Raw genomic sequence first — 11,123 nt, 5'->3', positions numbered from 1 at the left:
TTCACACGAAACAGGGACACAAACAATCTAAACAGTGACAAAGTTTGAAACGCTTCCAAACTTCAAACACTTCGAAACAGTTCAAAGGACAACAACTTGTTGACAGCGGCTGTGTGGCGATGATATCTGCATTTGCATATTCTGGAAGAGAGACTTATTTGAATCTACAACTTGAGAAAGGTATTTATATTTGTATCATTTTATCTCGTGCATCTAGACTGGGTTTATTGTGTTGTCTCTACTTTGCATATTCCATAGTATATGGGCCTGAGCTGAAATGAAGGTTGTTATTATTATTATTATTATTATTATTATTATTATTATTATTATTATTATTATTATTATTATTATTATTATTATTATTATTAATGTAAAAAGCAGATATCTATATTTTTAATAAAGAATTCATTTGATTGTCGGTTGAATTTCTATGTATATTTTTGTTATCGACATCCATATAATTCTTGTTTTGAATTTTCTAAAGTGCACTTGACAGAGTTAATTATGCTTTATGTCTGACTTTAATTAAAAAATGATCCACTTTGAAAACTGACATTAATTTCGTGTAGAATTAAGAAGCTGGAAAAAAGGCTTCATCTCTATCAGGAGATGCAGCCGTGGGCGACATCTCTTGAAATGACTCTCTCTCTCTCTCTCTCTCTCTCTCTCTCGTCCTGGAGAGTTTGTATCGTCATAATTAAAGTGTAGCTGCATAAATGTTTGTTTCACTTTTTCCTAAGTGAGACAAGTCGTGAGTGAAGAGGCGGTAGAAATTAATTACAGCTCTCTATGTTTTTTTTTTCTGTCTATCTATCTTCTCGGAAAACATAAAAAAGAAAAAAGAAAAAAAAATGACTTAAAGGAATTTTCTGTCATTCGTTAGCAACTTTCTTCGAAAAGCAAGACGCGAGAGCAATTCTCACTTTACTTCAACCAAGGCATTTATTTACTTGTCTACACAATTCAGAAAGACGAATTGATGAGCCGTCTCGCTGCTGGTTTGGAAATGTCAGACACCCAGTTCGGAGCTGAAGCGGAAAAATTAAAAACGTCGAGAACGACTGATCGCAGCGACTGATAGTGGGGAAGCGACGAACGATCGTCCTGACGACGTTTGCGCTGACAAATGTGACGCGAAACAATATTGCTGACGGTTCTGAGTCTCAAAAACGTTTACTTGACACAATATTGCTGACGGTTCTGACTCTCAAAAACGTTTGCATTCCTCGCATATTGTTTAGCTACGCTCTTTCCATTCCGCGAGCCTGATTTCACAAACTTAGATGGCAAAACTACTTGACAAACCAAGAGCCGAGAGAGACAGGGAGAATTCAACGTGCGTCTCGCCGATCGATTCAATGGCCCGGTATATTTTACCAATTGGAAAGCTACGTTGAAACTCATGCAGTAGGTATACTTTTCCGCCCGCAAGTTGTGACAAACACTCTCTGTGTTAACACTTGTTTTTACGGGCTGCTCTATGAGCAAGAGCCCGTGCTGGAATAAGGACAGTTCAATCAAAAACAACAAAACACTTGCGTTTACCTCATTTCTGCGTGCAGAAACGGTGCTGGCATAAGGCCAGCTTAAACTTAGGCAACGGAATGACACTTGTGACAACACTCGAGTATTCATGATTACACACACACACACACACACACACACACGCATATATATCATATATATATATATATATATATATATATATATATATATATATATATATACATATATATATATATATATATATATATATATGTATATATAATATATATATATATATATCAATGACCAAGAGTTTGCGCAGGATTGCTAAAACCCTTCCAAATTATATGCAACTTTTATGCAAAATGAACAAAAAACGAATTTAACTTAGTATCAAAATATGAAAGAATAAATGGGGAACCAGTCACACGTCGCGCACAAAAACAAAAAAACAATAACAAAAAAAACGAATGTATTGTTTCAATAAACTTTATTTATCTATATTTCTGACGGCACACTGTGTGAACTGAACGGGAATTTTTCCAAATTGATATAACGAATTTCGACATGAATGCATTCAAGATTTATTATGCTACCAGCCCACCCGTGACCCTTAATGTCGAAAATTTGAGGAGGGTTGGGGGGGGGGGGTGAGAAAGTGAAAGGGAAAGGGAGGGGAAGTCGAAGGGAGGGGGAGGTGGAGGGGAGGAGAAGTTGAAGGGAGGGGCCGTGGAAAGGAGGAGAGGGTGGAATGGAAGGGGAGGGGAATTAGAAAAGAGGGAGAGAAGTCGAAGAGAGAGAGGGAAGGGGAGGTGGAGGTGGAGGGGCGGAGAGGGTGGAAAGGAAGGGGAGGGGAGGGAAAGCTGAAGGGAGGGGAGATGGAAGGGAAGGGGTGGTGGGTGAGGAAGAGGGAGAAATGGAAAAAGATATGAAAAAGGGGAGTTACGTAAATTGTGTAAAAGTTACATTATATATATATATGGGTGTGTGTGTGTGTATGTGTGTGTGTGTCTAGTATCACATTTTGTATCACTCCACGACCCATAGGTTCAGATCCAGCTTGCATCACACCTTGCACTACTGCCGATGGAAAGAAGCAATTAATGCACCTAATTCACCCATTAAAGATAAAGCCATCACAAAGTGTTTATATCGACAGGCTAACGTCGTCAGTTTGTTTCTATTTCTTAGGCATACAATTCCCTTTTATTGCGTAGCAACTCGCCCGCCTCCATTAGACACGGTTCGTAAACCGAAGTCACGAGACATCAAGCGCTACTTCCTCCAAGTTTACGGCCGCGGAGGCTATGAATCGTTTGCTTGAGCTGAATCGGAGGAATTTGATAAAACGATAAGTGTCGTAAAAAAATTGGAAGACTCCAAGTTTTATCCTCCCTTCGTTGATAGTCCTTCTATTTCGTTGACATCTGAGACGCCTCAATTACAAAGATCCTTTTGGGAACTTGATGTTCCAGACATTAATTGCGTTACGGTACAATACTTTCAAATCAAATCATTTCCAGATATTAATGGCTTTACAGTACAGCACTTTCAAATCAAATCGTTTCCAGACATTGATTGTGTTACGGTACAACACTTTCAAATCAAATCGTTTCCAGACATTAATTGTGTTACAGTACAACACTTTCAAATCAAATCGTTTCCAGACATTAATTATGTTACGGTACAACACTTTCAAATCAAATCGTTTCCAGACATTGATTGTGTTACGGTTCAACACTTTCAAAGCAAATCGTTTCCAGACATTGATTGTGTTACGGTACAACACTTTCAATCAAATCGTTTTCAACATTGATTGTGTTACGGTACAACACTTTCAAATCAAATCGTTTCCTAACATTAAATTGTGTTACGGTTCAACACTTTCAAAGCAAATTGTTTCCAGACATTGATTGTGTTACGGTACAACATTTTCAAAACAAATCGTTTCCAGACATTGATTGTGTTACGGTACAACACTTTCAAATCAAATCGTTTCCAGACATTGATTGTGTTACGGTACAACACTTTCAATCAAATCGTTTTCAGACATTGATTGTGTTACGGTACAAAACTTTCAAATCAAATCGTTTTCAAACATTAAATTGTGTTACGGTACAACACTTTCAAAACAAATCGTTTCCAGACATTGATTGTGTTACGGTACATTGATTGCGTTACGGTTCAACACTTTCAAAACGAATCGTTTCCAGACATTGATTGTGTTACGGTACAACATTTTCAATCAAATCGTTACCAGACATTAAATTGTGTTACGGCGCAACACTTGACATCAAATCGTTTCCAGACATTGATTGTGTTACGTTAAAACAAATTCTAATCGTTTTTTTCTAACTTTTTGTTTAAAGATATATTTAAACTTTTTTTTTTTTTTTTTTTTTTTTTTTTTTACGAAAACGGTTTGAAATCAAATCGTTATTTCTAACGTATTTGTTTAAAGATTTTAAACTTTTTTTTATTTTTGTTTGCAGAAAACGGTTTCCCTGATATCTCTTAAAAAAAACTGTATTCCACTATGCCTGTTTAAGTGAACTTTACTCTGAATGTTATTGCTTATTAGAACATTATTTCTAATGTTTCTGTTTACATCGTTCCCAGGTCGATGATCTGGCGAACAATGAGCTGATTTTGCTTCGTGTTTCTCTCGACTTCGAAATTCAGCTCCCGACATAAAGCAGGACTCTGGCGGCTCGAATAATTCACATTTGGTGCCGGCAATTTTCATCCCCCTCTCTCCTCTCTCGCTCCTCCCTCTCTCCGCTCCGAATCCTCGAGATCATCCCCCTGCATTATCGTCTCTCTCTCTCTTCTCTCTCTCTGATAAAAATTCCGAACGCAGCATTAAGTGAACTAAAAAAAGGAATGAAAATGTAATATAAAAATGGTGGGTTCGGGCGCTAAACTAATAACCATTGTTTTACTTTATGATATTGCTTGTTGCCAACAGAATGCTCAAATATTATGAGCTCGCTCTTGGCCAGGGCCACCAAATGATCCTCGGTTCCCAATTGCAAAGGTGTCGAAAAGCACCTGTGTTTTGGGTCACCTAACCGCCCCCGCCCCCCCCCCCCCCCCCCCCCAAAAAAAAAAAAGCCCCCCCCCCCCCCCAGCCCCCCCCCCCCCCCCCCCAAAAAAAAAAAAGAGAGAGAGAGAGAGAGAGAGAGAGAGAGAGCGAAAAAAGGACGTAGATGCGGCGATGTCAAAAGTCTTTGTTACGTTATTTCCCATAAAGGTGGTTTTTCCCTTCAGAACCTTAGCAAGATATCTCAGCGTATTTGATTCCTTATCTCAAGAGGTACGAGGCAACATATTCCATAATTTTGTCAATAAAGACTAAGAAAAACCTGCAATCTTTTTGCTTTGAATACATGTTGAATAAACCGAATATATTGTCCCGTTCAAAGTGGTTTTGTTAGAAAAAAAAAATCGAATGCCGAGGATTTAGTTTTACAGAAAAATTAAAATTAGTTTTACAGAAAACTTAAAAAAAATGATAATCTGTTTTGGTTGATGACCATGAGAAAGTCCTAATAATATCAGTACGATAATTAATTTCCAGCTTTCAGCCCTCTGTATAAGAAAACTATTGTGCCGGCTTTTTCTGTCCGTCTGCACTTTTTTCTGTCCCCCCTCAGATATCAAAACCTACTGAGGCTAGAGGGCTGCAAAATGGTATGTGGATAATCCACCCTTCAATCATCAAACATACCAACTTGGAGCACTCTAGCCTCATTTGTTTTGATTTTATTTACGATTAAAATTAGCCATAATCGTGCGTCTGGTAACTATATAGGAATGGTCACCCAAGGCTGTCACCACTGGGCCGTGGTTAAATTTTCAAAGGCCGCCGCTTAGACAACATTATACCAATACCACCGAAAGATTTTCGGTGGCCTTCATTATACATTTTAGTAGCTGTACAGAAAACTGGATTGCGCCGAAGAAACTTCGGCTCATTTTTACAGGTTTCTTATCATTCCGTAACATTTTCCTTCCGCTTCCGGATGATTTTGAACTCGTTCGTTCTTCAAGGCAAAGAATTCTTTAAAATATCGTCAAGAGCACAAACCTTTCCACTTTCCCCAGAGTTCTTCTCTCATTTTCTTTTACAGCCCTTTTCTCAGTTTCCAGTAACTTTCATCAATAAATGTATTACGCGGAAATGCTTTCGCAAGTTCTTGCGAAGTCTTGAGTTATGGTCGAAAGCCGCGGTGCTAAACGTATTCCAAAAGAGAATCTTAGTTCGGTTACGAAGATTATTTTACTCGAAGAGTTGTTAAACAGCACAGAAAAATTATTTCTTATAAAATATAGAGTATTTTATTTTAGTTTTCGTCGGTGAAACAAAACTCTAATCGACCGTAGATTTTAGCGACCGAATCCATCGTTGCATGATTGCATTGTTTTCCGGACCTGACTCATATCAATCTATAGTAAGTTCCCACTACTTGCCCATTCTACAAATATTACAATGGCCACTGCTCATGACTGCTACTTGACGATAGTCCTACGTTTTAGAGAACCACACAAAATCTCTTACTCTCTTAAACACAAGAATTAAAAATCGGTTTAATCTAAATTCTGGGAAGGGTATGTCCGTCCTAAGATGAAGGCTGTCCATTAATATTTGCAGCTGAAGAAAATATGAAAGTGTGATACCCAATTCCATTTATGATCTTTTCTCATAGGTGCAATGAAATAATGATTTTTTTTCTTATATCGAGAATTCACCTAACCAGTAACCAACGCCTAAAGTCACGTAATGGCCGGGAGCCTCCTGCTGGCACCCTCCCTCCTCAAATGTCGGCCTCGTTGTCTCTTTTTGGGGTTATTTGTCATCGTGTTAACTTTCTCCCTTTCGGAGGAAACGAAACAAGAGGTGGCGGCAGAAAGTTTAGACGGAGCAATCCTCCAGAGGAGCGTTTTGCCCTTCGCGTCCTCCAAATGACAAGTGGCGGAGCAACGGCTCCTCGAAGCCTTGGAGCCAGAAGGAGCACTTTGGTAATCATTATTTTTTCAATTACTATAATATTAAGATATAGTTACGAAAGAAGCTATATACTCTAAAAGGACTCGGGTAACAATTATAACTTCAGTTGTTGTTATTAAAATAAAAATGTTCTGAACGATGCTTTAACGTATGCAAATGAAAAATTAGCTTCCACAGAATTAGATTCACTTTTGTTAAAAGATTCAAGTAAGAGACAAAGGTCTTTGAAACCTAACTCTGTTGATCACAGTAAATGAAATTTATTAGATCAAAGAAAGTATAAAAATGGCCTTAAGAACAAACGAAGCTTCACAAAATCCCTAGAACCAATCAGCAGTACTAAGAACCCTACAACAAAACCATTTTAACTAACGACCGCTGCCTCAGTGCAATCCCTCTCCTCTAACACAAATAAGAACTGAAAAAGGAGAAATGAAATTCCAGTATCTTCCCTTCATACGAGTTCTTCCATCTTCCCAAAAGACACCTGGAATAACCGATGCAGTTCCTAGTCCCGAAAAAAGACTCTGGGAAAACGGGTCTTTGGAATAACTCGATTGACCTGGTCTTTGTCTGTCGGGAGATGGAGGATTCTCAGAATACGAAATGAACCCACTCACTATTTGTCCAGTTACCGGGCTAAATTGGGCGATACGCCATGCACCTATTAATTCTTCTTTGAACGCCGCAATGGTGTATTCTTCGCTTTGGGGAATTGAGAATAAAGCCACTCCGTTATTGGGTGTTTTACCCGAAAAGCTGTTTTCGTCATTTCACTATATATAAATTCCATTATTTGCAAGTTGATTGCCAATTAATCTGGTTCCATATGAATGTGTTTATATAAGGGAAGTGACAGTATTAACTGTACTCTAATATCAACGGTAAATTCCCAGTGTATGACAGTAATAAATTATTTAGTTATCAAAGGTCACCATTTTTATTATGACAGTTCTGCGTAGAGCTTTGTGAGATTAAAATTGTAAACTGTATATTGATTGAATTATTATTAACAGCTAGCGTCGCAATCATTGCGTATTTTGATTTCACTGTAGCTTTAAAGTAATAGATGTGGATTCTGTTTTAAAGGTGACAAAGTCAAAACGATGAAAACATTTATTCAGGCGCAATGAACCAAACTGCATTATGATCCAATTATGTTTGAACGACCTATCATGGTTTGGAAGTAGTTCCTTTAACGAGAGAGAGAGAGAGAGAGAGAGAGAGAGAGAGAGAGAGAGAGAGAGAGAGATTCCCACCAACATGATTACCTGGTTCTCTGAGCGTAACGTCTTCGTAAAGACCGTCATAAAAGACGGGGATCGATGTGAGTACTTTTCCGCCGGCAAAAGGCAGCCCCACAGATCGTACGGAGATTATTACCATAATAATTTCCGAGGAAGAAGAAATTTCCGAAAAACCGCACCACCTCCCCCCACCCTCCGCCCCCTCCCCATCCCCCCACCAACCATCGCTTCGAGCTCTGCGGATGGGAAATTAATCTCTTTTCCTTTTATCCCGGCAGTCGATATCCGAATTCCATTTCGGCCATTTCCAAATGCTTTTGACTTTCTTTTATTTTTTCCTTTTTCCTTTTATATTTTTACTATTTAGTTCTGTTGATTCCACAGCACGCGAGTGTAGGTGGAATATGTGATTCCTCTTTCATCAATTTTCGTTGGCTGAGCGCTATTTACGAAAACTAAATCAATCGAATCGTTATACAATAATGAATAAAATATAGGAAGTTGTGCAATTGACGTATTCAGTGGCAGTGTGTTTATTGTTCGCAAACATACGTTTAATTCCTCGCAAATCGAATTCCGTAGAGTAAACTCTATTAATGCATGGAAATTAAATTAAATAATTCATTAATAAAGATAACTAACCAGGGACTATTTTTCATCACATACATACGTACATGCCCACACGGATCCTAACACGGGATAACTTTTCAGTAATATTTCTAACGTTGGTTTACGAATTAATCTGCTGGTCTCGATCCACATCCCACAACCCACATCCCACAACCCGCACATAATTAAATTTTTGAGCTCTTGTCTAACACATGAAAGGGAAGAGGTGTTTGAGAACGGACTAACTGGAACGGGATCTCAACCGTTGGCATAAAAAGACCAAGAGGCCAAATTTCCGACCCACAAAGCTCCCAGCGGACGGGACGTGGGTCGGCGATGAAGCTCTCGGAGATACTCTCTTAGGAAATTATTTTCGTAATTGACCTTCGGATATTTCACAATGGGAAATTATATCCGTAATTGCCTTAGGATATTTCCCGCAAGGAAATTAATTTTCGTCATTGCCGTCGGAAATTTCGAACTTGGAAATAATTTTCGTAATTGCCTTCGGAAATTTCCCGCAAGGAAATTATTTCCGTAATTGCCGTCGGAAATTTCCCGCAAGGAAATTATTTTCGTCATTGCCGTCGGAAATTTCTAACTTGGAAATAATTTTCGTAATTACCATCGGAAATTTCCCACTGGGAAAGTATTCTTGTAATTGCCGTCAGAAATTTCCCGCTAGGAAATTATTGTTGTAATTGCCGTAGGAAATTTCCCAGGGAATAATTTTCGTGATTGCCGTCGGAAATTTTTCCCTCTAGGAAATTATTTTCGTAATTGCCGTCGGAAATTTCCCGTTAGGAAATTATTTTTATTTTCATAATTGCCGTCGGAAATTTCCTACTGGGCAATTATTTTCGTAATTACCGTTGGAAATTTCCCGCTAAGAAATTAGCAAGGAAATTATTTTCGTCATTGCTGTTGGAAATTTCCCGCTAGAAAATTATTTTCGTAATTGCGACACGATCGCTCGTGGTGCCTTTTGCCTGCGTTAAATTACTCATATTGATTCGTCGCTTCTATGGCAACCTCATGAAGCCATTTACCTCTCTCTCTCTCTCTCTCTCTCTCTCTCTCTCTCTCTCTCTCTCTCCTTGATTATCGCCTGCATGAAAGAACCACTCATACTGATTCGGCTCTTTTATGACATCATGAAGCCAATTACATCAGAACAACCTTCTCTCTCTCTCTCTCTCTCTCTCTCCTCTCTCTCTCTCTCTCTCTCCTTGATTATCGCCTGCATGAAAGTACCACTCATACTGATTCGGCTCTTTTATGACATCATGAAGCCAATTACATCAGAACAACCTTCTCTCTCTCTCTCTCTCTCTCTCTCTCTCTCTTCTCTCTCTCTCTCTGGAATATCGCCTGCATGAAAGTACTACTCGTACTGATTCGGCTCTTTTATGAAATCATCATGAAGCTAATTACATCACAACAACCCTCTCCCTCTCTCTCTCTCTCTCTCTCTCTCTCTCTCTTCTCTCTCTCTCTCTATCATTAAAGAGAACACTTCAGAACCGGAAACGAGTCCTCCACGCAACGCTGGATTACGCTCTGTTTTGGACTCATATTTCAAGCATTTGCGTGTGGTTACATTAAAAGTTAAAAATGGCCATTTTTCATCAAACACCGAAAGTTTCGCGCTTTCTGATCCACCCGAAAGCGCCTGTATATTTTACATTCTGCGTTTGGGCTTGTGATGCAGTGCAATGAGGAGAGAAATACTCCTGTTTGTGAGGGAAAATCAGAACATTTTAAACCTCATGTATAAGGGAAAGCGATAATGAATGGTAAACACTTCCATTTTTCGGTGCCGAGTACATTCATCCCCAAACATCATATTTTATATTATTCACGAGACTTTTCCGTACTTTTCAGGAAAAGCCTTTTATCATAGTTGTATATATGTATGTATGTATATATATATATATATATATATATATATATATATATAATATATATATATATATATGTATGATATATATATATATATATATATATATATATATATATATATATATATATATATCTAATAAAAGGAGCCCATAAAAACACCACAATGTAGAGAGAAAAGTACTATATTTCAGAGACTGCTGTCCTCTCTATTAAGGTATATGAATGAGAAAAGTTTACAGAAAAGGTGGTATTTATACCAAGAGATTCGTCCACAAGTAAGCCAATTTAGGTCACCCCGCTGATAATCTTCCTTTAATCTTCTTAAGCGTTTGGTTGAATGAACACTGCGTCGACGATGTCCGATGTCCAATTCCCTTTTGAGATGTTCATTACCTGCTTCTCTTTTATTAAGGCCGATTCCATCATTTGACTCTTGTACCGGCAGTTGCTGCTATAAATTACACGTGACATATTCCAGTTTATTCTATGGTTATGTTCATTTATATGGTTGAAAATAGCCGAGTTCTGTTGTCCATACCTAACTGACCGTTTGTGTTGTATTAACTCTGGGGAAGTGATTTACCTGTAAATCCGATGTAAGATTGGTCACAGTCCTGGCATGGGATCTCATATACCCCAGAGTCTTTGGGCGATGTCTTTTGTTGGACGTTAATCAGGGATTTGGCTAAGGTATTTGGGTTAGGTAAATGCAAAAGGGTTGGATTTCCCAAGGGTGTGAGTTACTCTCTTAATCGTCTCCAGGTGGGGAATTTTTATTTTATTGTTGGGTGTGTCTCTGGTCTTGTCTTTAGGGGGTCGGTAGAAAATTACGTTTGCTTTTTGAATTGCTTTCTCAATTATATGGTCAG

This window comes from Macrobrachium nipponense, chromosome 29 (genome assembly GCF_015104395.2).
Source record: "Macrobrachium nipponense isolate FS-2020 chromosome 29, ASM1510439v2, whole genome shotgun sequence".
NCBI classification, from domain to species: Eukaryota; Metazoa; Arthropoda; class Malacostraca; order Decapoda; family Palaemonidae; genus Macrobrachium; species Macrobrachium nipponense.
Note: the sequence above shows the minus strand (reverse complement) of the source record.